Source organism: Thermobia domestica, chromosome 1 (genome assembly GCF_964235325.1).
Source record: "Thermobia domestica chromosome 1, izTheDome1.hap1.1, whole genome shotgun sequence".
NCBI classification, from domain to species: Eukaryota; Metazoa; Arthropoda; class Insecta; order Zygentoma; family Lepismatidae; genus Thermobia; species Thermobia domestica.
The window spans coordinates 147,087,014-147,103,859 of NC_137454.1; the positions used below are offsets into that span (position 1 = coordinate 147,087,014).

At 38.1% G+C, this 16,846-nt stretch overlaps 1 protein-coding gene across 1 annotated transcript in view; it reads right to left on the bottom strand.

The window, feature by feature from the left end:
* Positions 1-16,846, bottom strand: part of LOC145689854 (uncharacterized) — a 49,868-nt gene that overhangs the window by 16,441 nt on the left and 16,581 nt on the right. The gene's annotated exons all lie outside the window — the stretch shown is intronic.

The window sequence follows — 16,846 nt, forward strand, 5'->3', positions numbered from 1 at the left end:
AGAGAATTACTTCTTTTGTAGTATCACTAATATCTCTTACTTGTCATCAATTACATTACAAGTATCAATTTTTATGATTTGAAAGTTAATAACTCACCTATTAATCATAGACATTACGAATAAATCCAGAAATGGTTTATTTTCCCTACCATTTTCTACAATCCGCCATTTCAAAACTTAGCTTGGGACATAGCTTTAAACTGTCAAGTCCACCAACTTCTCGAAGGTGTTATGTTAATTGTCCTTAATCAAAATAAATTAAGAAAAATAAATAAATAAAATAAAATGAGTCCTATTCCAATGAATAAATTATATTTGTACTATAAATAGTATGATTTCTCTGTCCAAGCCAAGAATAGCAATAAGTAGAGAACAAAATCATTCAACATTAATGGTTCCGACTATTGTAACTATTATTACAATTGTGATTTCATATACGTACATCCACTTTGTTCAACTTTTGCTAAGATGACGGGCTGGACAGAGTGTAGCATGAATTCTGATATCTTATAGTTGCTGATATGTTTACACTATGGGCCTCATGCCAGCGGCGCAAGTCTGTCTTCAACATTGGGGAGGGCGTGTAAGACCGTTCCGTTTTTTTTTTTTTCTTTCTTTCTTTCTTTAGCGATGCTCAAAGTATTTATGAAGTTGAAAGACAATGCTGTGTAGGATCAGGCGAGCAGAGTTGCCTTCAATGATGGGAGGCGGGCAGATTTGAGGCTTATTCTCGAGGGAACATCAATTTCATATCTCACTTTGTGACAGTCGGATACAAATCACATTTCTCCGCTAAACAACGCATTTCAATATTGGCGGAGACAGTCCCCTGTACTTCTACAATTGGAGGGTACCTGTACCCCTAATCCCTCAGGATTTGCGCCAGTGCCTCATGCAGAGTTGTTCTGAGATATAATTAGTGCCATACTAAAGAGTTCGACTAACATTCCTCCAGTAGTGAGCCTTTATTATGACGCTAATCATACTTCAAAACTACTCTGCATAAGGCGGCACATATTCCTGATGGCATCCCACAATGCAGGTGTGGGTACAAGAGTTATGGTGCGAAAAGCTGGTTCGACAGCATTCCATAAAGGTTCTATAGGAACTAAGGTACAGTAAGGTGGCCAATTCATACGCTGCAGCTTCATGGAAAGTTCTTAAATCGAAGCAAGTAGAGTCTTGGCTTGGTAGCACTGTGCATTGTCGTCCTGGAAAATGCCGTCTTCGTGGGAACAGAAGTGTCATTGTAGGGTGTATGATCCTCTAACACCTGCAAGTACACAACGGATGCCTCGCTGTGCTCAATACGAACCAATGGTCCTAGCCCATACCAACAGAAGCATCCCCAAACCATACAGATGCCCCCCCCCCCAACTGCCTGTCATTACGCAACATGCACGACGGATACATACCTTCATACTGTTGGCGCCGTATAATTTTTTTTTTCACGCGCTACCTGAGCCTACTTTTTAAAGAGGACAAGCTCGGAAGCAGTCTTGGGAAGTAACGTAACGCAAGTAATGCGTTACTTGTAACGCGTTACTTTTAAGTAACGTTTCCTAGTAACGCGTTACATTTTTTCCAAAGTAACTGTAACGGTAACGCGTTATAAATTTTTAAGTAACGTACCTAGTTTGCGTTACTTTTTTCGCGTTACATTTCGGATGAGTAACTACAATATATGTATATTTTTTTCGGAAACAAATGTTTATTTCCTGTAAGTGAATTTCTCAGAATCAAACATTCGAGCATGAACTACGTATGTCAGTGATCGACAGTCAGCAACACACAGAGAAACAGATAAGTTCGTAGTGTCACTTGCTGTTTTCGGAAGATGCGGACTGCCTTTGGGAAATCACGTGCATTGATTGCAAGCACCTGGAAGGTTTTGTCGTAGATTTTAACAGCTCCAAATCAATACATTCAGTGAGTGAACTAGGAGTGCAATGATACCGGTAGTCTATTTTACTTTGATTGGTGTTGTTTTTATAAAGATGGAGAACGAAAATATTTTACCGTTCGAACATTTGAAAGAATATTTTTTTTTTCTTAAGAGCTGAGAATGATGGTGGACAGAGTAAACTGCCTTATGCAGAGTTGTTTCAAAGTATGATTAGCGTCATACTAAAAGTCTGACTACTGCAGGAAACATGTAAGTCGAACTCTTTAGTATGGCACTAATCACGCTTCAGAACGACTCTGCATAAGGCCCAAAGTGTCTGAAGTGCCTCGGCGGAAAATATTTATCAACAACTAGGGTGCCATAATTAACGATATACAGTAAAGGGTTAATATGAATAAACTGTGTTCTGATGAGCAGGCCTACTTTATTACTAGAAAATAGTTTGCTGATGGTATGTAATATTAGAGTTCTTTCAGATCAGTTTGATTATCCTAGAGTCCCGTTGATTATAGAGTTTGAAACTAGCTTTAAAAAGCATGTATCGATTTTAGAGTTACTGGTAAGTTTTGATTCACCCCCAGTTCATGTGTTCTCATTTTGTTATTTGTAGTGTAATGTTTCTCTATATTCTGTATTTTTAATTTTACATAACAATATTGTTATTATTATATAATTAGTTTAGCAGAATAATAATAAGCAACCATTTTTTCTAGCGCATAGGGATGAGCACGAGTCAAGCTAAAACTCGACTCCACTCGAATTCAAGTGGAGTTTCGAATCAAGTCAAAGGTAATATTCTCGAGTCGAGTTCCGAGCCGATTCAGTTTTTCGCGTCGAGTTTCAAGTCCAGTCGAGTTTGATAAATGGCTCGTTCGTTTTAACCCGTCTTGAAATCATGGCCTAATTACACTGGAAAGAGAAAGCCACGAGAAATGTAAGCTAAACAGTAATATGGAATACTTTTAGTGTTACTCACAAGAGGGAACACTGCGCGCATCTCGTTTCGTCTCGATAACGAGGCCACAAAAGCTTTTATATATATATATATATATATATATATAACAAGCTCAGCTCGGCTCGGCTCAACTGAGAAGATGGCTCGATTGGGGTGAAACATCGGCTCGAGCTGGCTTGGTAGGGATGAGCCATTTGCTCAGTTCGGCTCAACTGAGCCGAGGGCTCTAGCCGAGTCAATTGGGTGAGCTGTTGGCTCGGTTCACTTCTCGGTTCGCGTTGATAGTGAATGAACTGAGAACAGAGCTGCTCGAGTCGTTGACAATTCTAAACCCGGCCGAGCAGTTTTGAAGATATTTGGCCAGTGCCCTATAACTTTTAACAGTGTTTGGCTCGAGCCCAAATACTCAACCTAGACCCTCAACCCAAATTCAGAAGCTTGTTAAAATTGTCCTTGACTCCTAGACTTCACGACTACCGAGGTTGGCAATTAACTAGTTTTTTAGTATTCAAATACAAACTGCATATCTTTCATGTTTATATAGTGTTATAATAATAAGTTGTAGTAGTAGTAGTGTCATTGTATATGTAATATACTTGAAGAATGTACTCGAAATTACACACCGGATTTAGCTCGACTCGACCCCAATGATGTCTGTTCCTAGTCGAATCGAGTTTCAAAGAAAACTCGCTCGTGCCCATTCCTACGAGTAACGCAGTATGGCATTTATCAATGTTACATTATATGAAAATGTTCATATATCAAGTAAAAATTTGTCCTTGCATTTACATAAAGCGATTCAGAGCGTGCAATAATAATAATAATAATAATAATAATAAGCGGTAGTAATAGTAGTACGGAAAATTGAAGTTATAATTTTTTCACATATTTAAAGTTTTTCACATATTCACATACCTAAAAGTAACGCGTTACTTTCGAAGTAAAATAACAGTTACTCTTTTGGGGCAAGTAACGCGTTACATTTTAAGAGAAAGTAAAGTAACTTGTAACGCGGTACATTTTTGCAAGTAACTTACCCAACACTGCTCGGGAGAGAGTAATACTCCAAATACTCCCGGAAGTAGGAACTAAATATACGGTTCTCATTGGTTGGCGTTATTCGTTTCTTGTCACGTAGCATACATAGCAGAAATTAGTAACGGACATCGCTTTTGGCATGGGTTCAAACCCGGCCCAAGGAAAGATTTTTTTTAAATTCCCATAACACTTTTTTTTTCGTGAAAATAAGACGAAAATAATAATCAGAAAAGCGATTTACTTACTTTTGTGTAGATAAGTAGTAATAGTAGTACTAGACGTAGTAGTAGTAGGCTTTATCCACTGTGCTTTAGAAAGAATAAAAGCTGAAGTGAGAATAAAGCTGACTGTTTCACATGTGGCAACAAGTACTGAAGCTTTCAGAAGAGTAATAAGTAACAAGTTTCTGCCTTTTTTCCATTTATTTTTATATTTTTCTTAGAAAACTGCCAATGCAAAACATAAATAACACGAAAAGTCACTTTACTTCCCCAAAAAGTAACTTTTAGTGAAAATATTTTTAAAAAGTAACTTTTAGTGACCAACTTAAAAAAAAAAAGTAATTTTTAGTTAAAAGAGTGACTCGCCATCAGCCCTGGACTGTAGAAAATAAAGAAAGTGGAATAATACTTGGCTATAGGTACCCATTCACAACTTCACGTTTCATGATGGCGGGGGTAGCCATCCAAGTCAGGGTTCATTCATAAAAAGGCAGTCCAGACTCCAGACCAACTCGGTATTCATCACGGCCCTTAACTATCAACATCCGGGTGGGCCTTTGTATTCCCAATCCGCCTCTGAGCATACTTGATCAAAGTTTGGGTTGCATTTCTTTTGGAACACTCTCCAGTATAGTAAGTTTAAAAGTGCATTACATATAAAATGCACATTTGAATTATCTTTTATTTGAATGAATTATATGTATTTTATTTGAATTCAATATCTTCAAAAGTAACGAAGCTACAGCATTTATCGCAAGCCTTTGTAAAGTGCAAAATAGGCCCACGCGCCTATGCAAAATGTCCACTAAAGAAAATTGAACATCTAAAAAGTGAATGAATGTTTTTTTCTAGTCTCTTAATTGACGTTAAAACTAAGCAGTAGTGTAGTCTAATGTTCCCATTTATTGTTAATAATAAATTGTTGATCAACGTAACTGTTGACAGTTTATCATTATATTACATTATATCTAATTTCCTTGTTAGCGGGATGTATTCTTTTTTGCTCACGTCCGAATACAGCTTGGAGTTTCTGTAAAATTGATACTTGGGAAAACCTCGAGTTAAAAGCGGCTGCAGTGTTCCGACCGCATCATTTACTGTACAAAGTGCTGATGTCATGGAAGTATAGAATATCACTTCTCGTGGACTACATTGGTTGTTCCAAATAGGCAGCATTAGAGGGAGGATTTACTTTACTTTTACTATATTACTTACTATTTCTCAATAATAAATTGCATTTCAGAAAATGTGAATAATAAACAAATTCAAAAACAATGTCTTATTACAGTATTTAAAGTTAACAATTTTCTCCTAAACACACGAACATATCTTAATATATATATATATATATATTTTTTTTTAAGTGCAGAATACTATTCATAAACTGAATCCAAAATAATATTCTTCTGATCCAAAGAATCCATTGCATTGCTTGAAGTTGGTTCCAAAAGTCTTGGTTTCACGTAACTTTCTTGAGCGGAGACAAAGGCATGGGCGGAGCTATGGTGGGTACTGCCCCAACTTATTGACAAAAAAATGAGCTATTCATTAGGATGGAGCGTTTTGCACTTTTGTTGGAAATTCAATGACGGCTAGTGCGGAAAAGGTGTCATTAGTGGCACTGACCTTACTGATTTTTTTTTTTTTTGGACAACCCCTTACCCTGCCCCAACGGACTTAAAGTTTTTTAAGTGTTTGGTTAGGCAACACGCACAACACCAATGACAGAAAAGCTACTTGTGGTCGTTTTTAGTTACCTGATGGCTATGGTACAATTATTTTATTAAAAGAAACTTGTAGTAATGCCAGTAAATAATTTTAAAATATTTACGAGTCAAAGTACAGCCATATTAGCTCAGTTGTTGGAATTAATGTCCAGATTTTGTTTGGAATGCCACGTTAACGATGATTATAGGCATAGCTCTTGATATAACACGATTTGTTTTTGGCAACTCTTCGCTTGTTATGTACAGACAGCAAATGCCATCTAGCGGCAGGCTACACAACTTCGAGGTTGCTGCTTACTTTGGCCACGCTCTTCCGAGCGTCGTCGCAACGTCCGGCTCCGTCCAGAAGATTCGCGCACCTCCCGCTCGTCTCGTTGGCTCCAGAACCTACGCCGACGTTTCTAGAATATTCTCGCTCGAAGTTCGGCGGTGGTATAAATATTGCGAACTTTGGCCAACCAATCCAACAGGGCAGTTTATTGCAGTTTAAGCTTTAACGGTTTTAGTTCGCTACTGTTTCTGTTAAGACAGAGCATTTGTGCATTGTACCTAAAGTTACAGTCGTCTTAGTTCCATACGATTCAGAGACATTTTGTATACTTTGGTTTCCAAGTTCGGAAGCAATGGAAAACAAGATGAAGAAAAAGCCTCATAGCAGATTAACGCGGAAAAGTGTGAAACGAGGCTTATTTGGCACTCAAGTGAAATGAGTGAAGTGCAGTTACCCACGTACGCTCACGTTATGTGACATTATCATTGGTTTCGAAGTGGTTTAAGTTGTGACGAAAATGTAACTAAATTACCAGTGACTGACATTTGTAAATTAGTTGGACAAAGAGTTGTACATATTTGGACTAAAGCAAGCATTCCTGTGGTTTCAGAAAAGAGAGTTCTTGACATGCTGAAAACATTTTATAATAAGTGTCGCACCAAAGGAAAAACATTCCAGTCGACAAGGACAAGAAGCAACACTTCGTGCAGGTTTTGTTGCACATGCAGAAGTCTCTTTTTGATATTGCGTCTTGCAAATGTAAAACCGCCGAAGACTGCGACTGTGAGAGGACACGCAAGATTCCAAAACGAGAATTCAAGTTTATTTTGGACCAGAGAACATAACGGAAAATTAGTATTGGTAACATTGACGTCCGAACAAGCAAATTTCTGTCAAAAATGTTTTCCCGTAAAGTGAGCATATTTAAGGGGCAGACAACCAAGAAAGACGCTGGAAGTGTTGAAGCAAATCCATCAACTAGTGGGATTAGGCATAGGTATAGGTCAAAGATACTGGCGTCGTGAGGGGAATCCAGCGAAGCTGTTGAATCGGGAAGCACGTCGGGATCTGACTTCGAGGTGCGACCAAGAAGGAAACATAGCCTAAAGCACACCTGTCTTCAAAATACAGCGGAGGCAGCGTTTAGAACTGGAGCTTGACAGACAGGCTTTGCTTTGATCGCTTCTGCCGTACTTCAGGACGCGACTCATAACACCAGAGGACAAAAGTCTTGTTGTTGACAGATCAAAGGTACGAAGAGGAAAAGATAAACTGGGTGTGAAGATTCAGAAAGAAAAGGCTCACCTAGGCCGGGTGATTACAAGTATCTACTTTGACGGAAAAAATGATGCAACTCTTGTGCAAGAAAAAATTAACGGCAAACTATGAAGACGAGAGGTTACAGAAAAGCATATCAGTTCTATCGGAGCCTGTTTCAGAATACTTGGGTCATGCCAAACCTAAGTCAGGCACTGGCAAGGTTATTGCCGACTCTATATTGGAACTCTTAGAGAAGAACCAGTACGAGAATGGAGCTCGAAAGGGAACATTTTCGGGCAATGATCCTTTACGATTTCAAAAGTGATTTGTACGAGACACAAAGACTTGACCGTTTGCAGAGGGCATTTGGGGACCTTGCTCCTTCCCGTGCTACAATTTTTCGGTGGTTTGGTGAATTCAGAAGAGGACGGACATCGCTTAAAAATGAAGAGAGATCTGGACCTCCGGCAACAGCTGTGTCAGATGAAAACATTGCCGCTGTGGAACAAATGATTCGAGAAAATCCTCGAACATCTTTCAAGGACATTGAATCTACAGTGAATACTGGATCGCCAGCAGTAACAAAAATTCTTCATGATCATCTTCGGCTCAGGAAGGTTTCATCTCGTTGGGTGTCTCACAATTGGACTGAACAGCAGAAGCGCATGCGTGTGGAATGATTTGTAGAAATGCTTGCAAGATTTGATGGAGGCAATTTTCGACGCGTCACTGGTTATGAGACTTGGATCCATCAATTTGACCCTGAAAATAAACACCAGTCTACAGTTTGGATCTTTCCAGACGAAAATTAACCCACGACAGTGAAGCGACCGCGAAGTGTGGGGAAGAAGATGGTCGCAACCTTCTTCTCCAAATCTGGCCATGTTGCAACTTTTCCACTTGAAGAACAAAGGACTGTTACTGCTCAGTGGTACACCACTGTTTGCCTAACAAAAGTGTTCCAGAAACTTCGGGAACGGCGACCAAGAACTGGATTGCGTGGGATCCTGCTTCATCATGACAACGCGTCTACACACACGGCCAACATCTTAAGTCAGTTTTTAGAATCTACGGAGGTCAAACTTATGACTCATCCGCCGTATAGCCCTAACCTGGCCCCGTATGATTTTATTATGTTCCCCAGGATTAAAGATCGCATGCGTGGGAAGAGATTTTGCAGCCCTGAAGAAGCTGTAGTGGCTTACGAGAATGAACTTTCAACACTTGAAGAAAAAGACAGGGAACACTGCTTCCATAAGTGGTTTGGCTTTCCAAAACTGAATTGTGATGGCCGTGTGTGCGGACGCGTTGTCATGATGAAGCAGGATCCCACGCAATCCAGTTCTTGGACGCCGTTCCCGTAGCTTCTGAAACACTTTTGTTAGGCAAACAGTGGTGTACTATTTGTACTATTTGTATTGCATTTGTTGTGTACTATTTGCTTATGGAAGAATTAACTGTCATTAGTCTCATTTTCAGTGTTGCTAACTTATTACAGTTATTTTTCAGTTTTTCACAAGGAATCGTTGTCAAACAGTTATCAGTTCATGAAAATGGGCTAAGAAAAAAAAGGAGAGAAATTAGGTGCACTCGCTGTTCTTACTGAAGATATTAAGTTCCTTATATATTTCAGATCATTGTTTGACCTTTCATTAGGGATGAGGAAATAGTCAAATTAAAAAAAAAAAAAGAAAAAGGAAAGAGTGAGGACGGGGAATAGAGAGGTCAAAGAGGATAAAAACTGTTTTACTGATTCAAGGTTTTTTTTTTGTTTTTTTTAGTTATAATTCGTATAACACCTTTTTAAAATGCGATCAGATTAAATGACCATTTAAAAGATGCAAAAACTGAATATTGGGTGCCACGAGTAACAAACTGTACAAAGGAATCTTCAACATTTAAGAACTTTATAATATTGGATAGGGATGTTCATAACTTTTGAGTCTTATTTTTTTTTTTCTGACTGCAGCGAAATTAAGAGGAGGCACTCTATGCATGTTAAATAATGTGTCTTTATTCCTATGTAGAATCTAAAAAGTTTCTTGGAATTTGTCGAATAAGATGTCGATAGAATCTTCATACTCTCATGACTGATATTTGTTTTTGGTGTAACTTTTCTGTTAGATATCAAATGAAAAAATAAGTCACAAAAATTCAAAATATATATTTTATAGGTATTTCATTACGTATAACAAAGGAAATAAAATAAATTTTCTATTCAATAAATAACTCAGTAGTTTTCGAGTTCTTGAAAAATGAATAATTGCTTGTTCCAAACACTTGCTCGTCTGTACTGGAAACGTACAAGACGATCAATTTTGAAATGAAATTTTGAGTTTTACGTCCCACTCTTATGTCGGCTAGGCTAAAGGAAACGGAAGAACCCCGAGAAACCTACGCACACGGTAAGTTCATTTGGTGCGAGGTGGAATCAAACCAGGGACCCATATACCAGAGGTGAACGCTCTACCATTGAGCCACCGCGGCCCCTCAAAAACTCAATTTTGAATGGAAGTGGTGGGTACAACTGTACATGTTTCTAGATCTTATAATTAACTCCTTTGTGGCCATGTGATTCGCGTATGCGTCATCGGGCGGGAGACCCGCGGTTAATTTTCGGAGAGAGTTCATATAGTTCGGATCGCTCGTTAAGCTGTAGGTCCATATCTCATAGAGCCTTGCTGTTGAAAGGGACAATAAAGTTGAATCCATCCATCCAACCATAGATCTGCTAGTAGGGCCACTAACGAGGAAGGACCATAAACCGTGAAAGTTGAATTTTGATGAAAATTAGTGACAAGATTCAGTTCGAGTTGCTAAGTAACGTAGTAATAGTCACTCGATGCGCAAACGCTTCGTTGAGCTGCTACACCGACGCCATCTTGAAATCCAATAGGCAATGTCCAAGAATAGACTACCCTTTTGGCACAAAAATGAAAAAGCTATTGATAGATCTGACTTCAGTATTGTAAACGAAGTTAGAGCATCTATATGTTCCAGTGCACGATCGCCGTCTTGAAAGGCGCCATATTGAATCGCAGTCAAATATGATAAATGGCAAGGGGGTTATGTGGGGTATGAAATAGCACTGGAATTTACTTCTGAATCCATTTCCGTAACCAAAGTTTACATATCTGTTTTCACTTCAGAGTTAAGAGCTTACCCATAGGAACATATAAAAACTGTGCGAGTTAGACTTGTTATGAAACACGGTCGTGCGAGCACTTGCAGGATTTTAACTAATGCAGTAGTTAATGCAGTACAATAGCCACTATACAAATCAGATCTTGAGACTAGTAAGAGAAATCGTTAATTAAATTGAAATGCCTGTAGTGAAAAATGGAATAGCAGGACTGTAATAAGTTATACCTATTTCAAAGTGTGATGGAATAGACTGCTGGTCGATGAAACACATGCCTAATAGTACTGACGAGCAGAGAATACCAAAGGGGTTGTTCGGATATATATTAGAAAAATTATATAAACTGGTGTACATTAGTTGAACGACCAAAATGGTTCGGATTCCACTATAATCAGTAGGTCCACGTCTCCTTTGGCGTAGCAGGCATGTATCAAACCAAAAATCTATTTTAGGCAATTTTACGTGGTCCATTATATTGTGTTAAGTTTTCTTCTGCAATCTTGAAACCTTACGCAAAGACCATCATTATGGCAGAATATTACATTCTTTCCCAATACTCATACTTGACAACCTATAATTTACTGTGTATATTACAAAGTTAAAATACTTTAATGTATTTATTGCCAGTTTGTCCAAATACAATCGATTTATTGTTGCCGCATTGAACAATGAAGGGGATTTAAATTATTAGTTCACAGCCAATTCTGAGAAGATATACCTAGAAACTTAGAATTCACGTTTCTTGTGTCTGCTCTGCTATTCGTGATAAGAGAATGCATACAGACCTGCTAAGAATAGATGGCAATAAAGATTATTACAAGATTCAATACCAAGTTGCAATCCATAAAACAAGCCTCTTTCTTGCTTTTTCTTACAATATTAAATAATTAAATATCTGCATATTTCCACTTTTAACGATAAAACACTTGCTTATAATAAAGGCAAGACTAGTTTTAATATCAAAACTGTGATAAATAACTAATTGTAGCAGGTGTTCACTTCTTCGGTGTACATGTTATCTATATTATAAAAGAGAACGTACAAATCCTTTGTTCCCTCATCACGCTAATACGGCTGAACCAATTTCTTTTATTTTTGGGGGGTTATTAGGATTTGGACCCTAGATGGTTTTTATCATATCACTTTAATTTTTAATTACCAGTGTCTTGAGATAATTGACCATTCAAGTGTCCATAACGTACAAATCCTTTGTTAGTTCATCATAGGTATAAAAATAAACGTATTTATATGCAACCCGCATGACCGTGTCACTCGGCGGGTTAACATAAATGACAGGCGCTATAATGTTAACATTTACTGCAATTTGAAAGCGAAAAAGTAAAAATTATCTAAGTAACAAAGTTTATTGCGTTCCGGGGTGACCGCAGCGAAGCGGGGTGAACGCTGCTAGTATGGTATAATTTTCATAAAGAAAATACATTCTGTTGTGTATCATCAATTTTGTGCGCCAGTCCTAAAGGACATGCTTGCATATGCATGGCAGAAATGTGGGTACATAACAGGAGCAATAGTTGGTTCATTTACAAATGTTCTGGAGACTAGTAGAAAATAGTGTCTGTGGTCATGAAGATTGTGACGAAAGTGCATTTGTTAAGTGTTTGCACTGCTCCATGATGCTGTGTGCTAATCACTTCGTTTTGGATCTACGTCATCACAACTTAAGAGCAAAAGGTTAGTAGATTAATATTTGCTTATGTGCACCAGTTTATATTATTTTTCTATCAATTTTCTAATAACTTCAAGACATATTCTTGTAAAGTCATATGTGCCGTTGCACCTAACTTATATTACAACATTTAAATGCTATGCATAATCACAACACACACAGACTCATATATATGGCGCACTTTGAAATAGGTATAATTTGTTACAGTGCTGCTATTCCATTTTTCACTACAGGCATTTCAATTTAATTAACGATTTCTCTCACTAGTCTCAAGATCTGATTGGTATAGTGGCTATTGTAGATCAAGTGACTACTACTGCATTAGTTAAAATCCTGCAAATGCTCGCACGACCGCATTTCATAACACAAATTTTACTTGCTCAGTTTTTATATCTTCCTGTGAGCGAGAGAGCTTTTAACTCTGAAGTGAAAACAGATATGTAAACTTTGGTTACGGAAATGGATTCAGAAGTAAATTCCAGTGCTATTTCATACCCCATATAACCCCCTTGCCATTTATCATATTTGACTGCGATTCAATATGGCGCCTTTCAAGACGGCGATCGTGCACTGGAACATATAGATGCTCTAACTTCGTTTACAATACTGAAGTCAGATCTATCAATAGCTTTTTCATTTTTGTGCCAAAAGGGTAGTCTATTCTTGGACATTGCCTACTGGATTTCAAGATGGCGTCGGTGTAGCAGCTCAACGAAGCGTTTGCGCATCGAGTGACTATTACTACGTTACTTAGCAACTCGAACTGAATCTTGTCACTAATTTTCATCAAAATTCAACTCTATGGATCTTCCTCGTAAGTCATCATGTAATAATAGTGGCTCTGAATCCTAACATATTAGATTGATTCGCAGCTAGAGGAAACGTTAGAAATGGGGATAGTAAAAAGTTTTAGTTGTAATTTACACGTAGAAGAAATTTAACGTTTCTTCTACTATTCCCAGAATGTGTACAGTTGGTTAACCCTTTGGGGATCCTATGGTACAATTTGTACCATATGCACTTTTCATGGCACATTGCGTTATTTCTCTTCTATTTGAGCTTTTTCGTCCGTTTTTTTTTTCAAGTCCAGAGGCCTTGTAGAAGACATTACGTATGGTTTCAGACCGTCCTGCGTCCAGACATAGGAGGTGATGACGTCATAAGTCAAAAATTTCTCATTTTCTAAGCCTATGTTCAATATTTTTTGGCGGGCTTATTTTTCTACGTAGAAGACTGAAATTTTGCACAAACATTCAGTCCACCGAGTAGTATTTACCAGATTTTTTGTTCAGATGTCAGTGCTAAAACAGGTGGGATCCAGAGGGGCAAAAGGTTAAAAAAGGGAAATTTTGCCCAAAAAAATCCCGTTTTTGGTCATTTTCCCGCCTCACATACATGATAGGACCACGTGAGTCATACCGTCTGAAAGGCAGTTCCATTCTGAAGAGAATGACGGTCGAATTATTATTCTAGGGTAATTAGGGCCGTCTCAGTGAATTTTTATCCAAATATACTTCTGTATAGGGTAAAAGTGGGGCAAAGTAGGGAAATTTTTTTGGCGGGCCTATTTTTTCACGTAGAAGATTGAAATTTTGCACAAACATTCAGTCCACCGAGTAGTATTTACCAGATTTTTTGTTCCGATGTCAGTGTTAAAACAGGGGGGGAACCAGAGGGGCAAAAGGTTAAAAAAGGGAAATTTTGCCCCAAAAAATCCCGTTTTTGGTCATTTTCCCGCCTCACATACATGATAGGACCACGTGAGTCATACCGTCTGAAAGGCAGTTCCATTCTGAAGAGAATGACGGTCGAATTATTATTCTAGGGTAATTAGGGCCGTCTCAGTGAATTTTTATCCAAATATACTTCTGTATAGGGTAAAAGTGGGGCAAAGTAGGGAAATTTTTTCTGGCGGGCCTATTTTTTCACGTAGAAGATGGAAATTTTGCACAAACATTCAGTCCACCGAGTAGTATTTACCAGAAGTTTTTTTCCGATTTCTGCGTAAAAACAGGGGGGTCCAGATGGGCAAAAGTTGAAAAACGGGAAATTTTGCCCCAAAAATCCATTTTTTGAGGAATTCCCCACCTTAGATACATGATGGAGACATGTGAATGGTACCGTCTGAAAGACAGTTCTATTCTGAAGAGAATGATTGGCGCATTATAGTCCTAGGGTAATTATGGATGTCTCAGGAATTTTTTCCCTCAGATCATAGTGTTTTATGGTACTTTGGGGCATTGTGGGAATTTTTGATAAAAATTCTCCCGCCCTTACTATTCAAGATAGACACTTGAAATTTGGCACACACATTCAGTACACCAAGTACTATTTATCAGATTTTTTTTAGATGGCTACGATCACACACGGGGGGTCCAAGGGGGGCCATATTTCGAGAAAAAAATTTCCCTCCGAAATTTTCACTTTGACATTTTTATCCCGCTTCTGGTATATGGTATGAGCATGCAAGTGGTATCATTTGAAAGCCAGCTCTATTCTGAAGAGAACGAGGTATGAACCATGATCCTAGGATAAATAGTGACGATACAGTAGCTGCTTGACTGAAAGTCTAAAAAATAGCCCAAAAAGCCAGGATCCGGAAAAGGTTAATCGGATCCCTGAACCAATGCATTACACTGGTCAGATTCAGTGGCGTATTTAGAATTTTGTTTCGGAGGCTCTCTACAACATACAACACGTGAGTAAGCACTCATATTTTTCCTTTTGGTGCCGACAAATTTTAACCAAGTTCTGCATATAACAAAGTTATTTCAAGGAAATATTGAGCCCCCTAAATACCCCACTGGTCAGATCCAGTTTAAACTGCAAGTCTGATCTTATATAGCTTTGTTGTTGATACAGGACGTAAGATAAATCAATCAATCATGTTTCATTTCGCCTCCTGCATCTCATTTGTTCTATTTTGGAGGATAGGCTTAATATCCATAAAGGAACATTATATATATATATATATATATATATATATATATATATATATATATATATATATATATATATATATAAACATACGGAAAACGGAATATATTGCAACTATAGTATTCTTTCCTTTACATTTTGAAAACAGACACTGAAGAAATTTCGCTACTGAATACGATAAAATATACTAAATACAATTAATGTTGTTGACCGAAGCAATACATTTTATGTCGTCTGCTTGTTTTCCTTCAAATGTTTTCAAGGCGACCATCAAAATCGCTTACCCCTCTGCAGGAAAAGAAGTTTCCCCTTTTGTATGACTTGGCGGTCATCTTTTCTGTTACTTGGGACGTATTGCATCTCCTGAACGCTCTTCCACAATTTGTACCATTGATAAGTATAAGATGAATGCACGCCGTGCTGATGCAAGCAAAAGGAATATTTTAAATTTTATTTTGAGGAATTTCCTATTTGCGTACTGGCGGTAAACGCAGCAGCATAGAGAAATCGGCACTGATTCATACGGACTGACATACTGTCAAAGAGTGTTTAACGTCTTAAACACTCTTTAAGCATTCTGTCCGCAATGCAATGCGGAGAAACTGTGGACACTCAGGTGGAAAAGTTGTACGTCTAATGTCCCGATCGGGATCGACTTCCAGTCGGAGCTCATGTGGTTCGAATCCCACGTTAAGCTGTAGATCCCCGTCTCATATTAGCCTCGGTGCTGAAAGGACGCTTCACATCAAATCAAATAAACATGGACGATGGTCATCGTGCAGCCATAGCGTACTAAAGAAACGCAGGAAAAGTAGAAAGTATTGGGTATAGAAAGTTTAATGATGAACACCAATAAAATGTTCTATTTTAGACATAAATTTTGAATCCCTCTATTCCCTTAGGATGAGCTCTTTAATCAAGTGGACAAGATAAAAGTTCGCCTGGAGGGCAGATACTAACCACGTTCCAAAATTCAGTGCGAACGGTTCAGCCATTTGCCGATGATTAGGTCACAACAGACAACATCAGCATGATGATAAATATATAGAAAATTTGTCGTCTCCATCTTAAAACGAAATCTTTAACAAGAATTTTAGGAATGATTTTTAAAAATGGATGAAAAGATTGCGATTTTGTCAATAATTAGTTTTTGGATTTGGGGCCAAAAAAAAAAAAAATTGAACGGCCCCTAAATCGAGTCTTCGTATTTTCTACGGAATAAGCACATCATACTGAGTTAAGTGATAGTTTGTGTTTGGTTACACTATATGTAGTTCTCCAGAAGAAAATTTTTGATTGAAATATATTGCATCTTTTGATCCCCCCCCCCAAAAAAAAGAAAAGTACTGGAACACGTGTCCCCTTTCTTAACGAGTTTATACACCAAGTTTCATCTTCGTACTTTTGACATAAACTTTCAACCCCTTTTATCTTTTTAGAATATGCCCTTTAACCAAAGAAATTCCTTTCAAACTGTTCAACCGTTTCCCTGTGATATGATCATAAACAACACGCGAGCTCCCTCATAGCTATATGGTTAGGATCCAGGCCTTCGTTGTGCGATATCCGGGTTCGATTCTCGGGTTCGGATCCCACGTTAAGCTGTAGGTCCGTCTCATATTAGCCTCACTGCTGAATGAAACGCTAAACATCAATCAACTAACGAACAATAGGCAACATTATTTGGAGAAAGAAATTATAC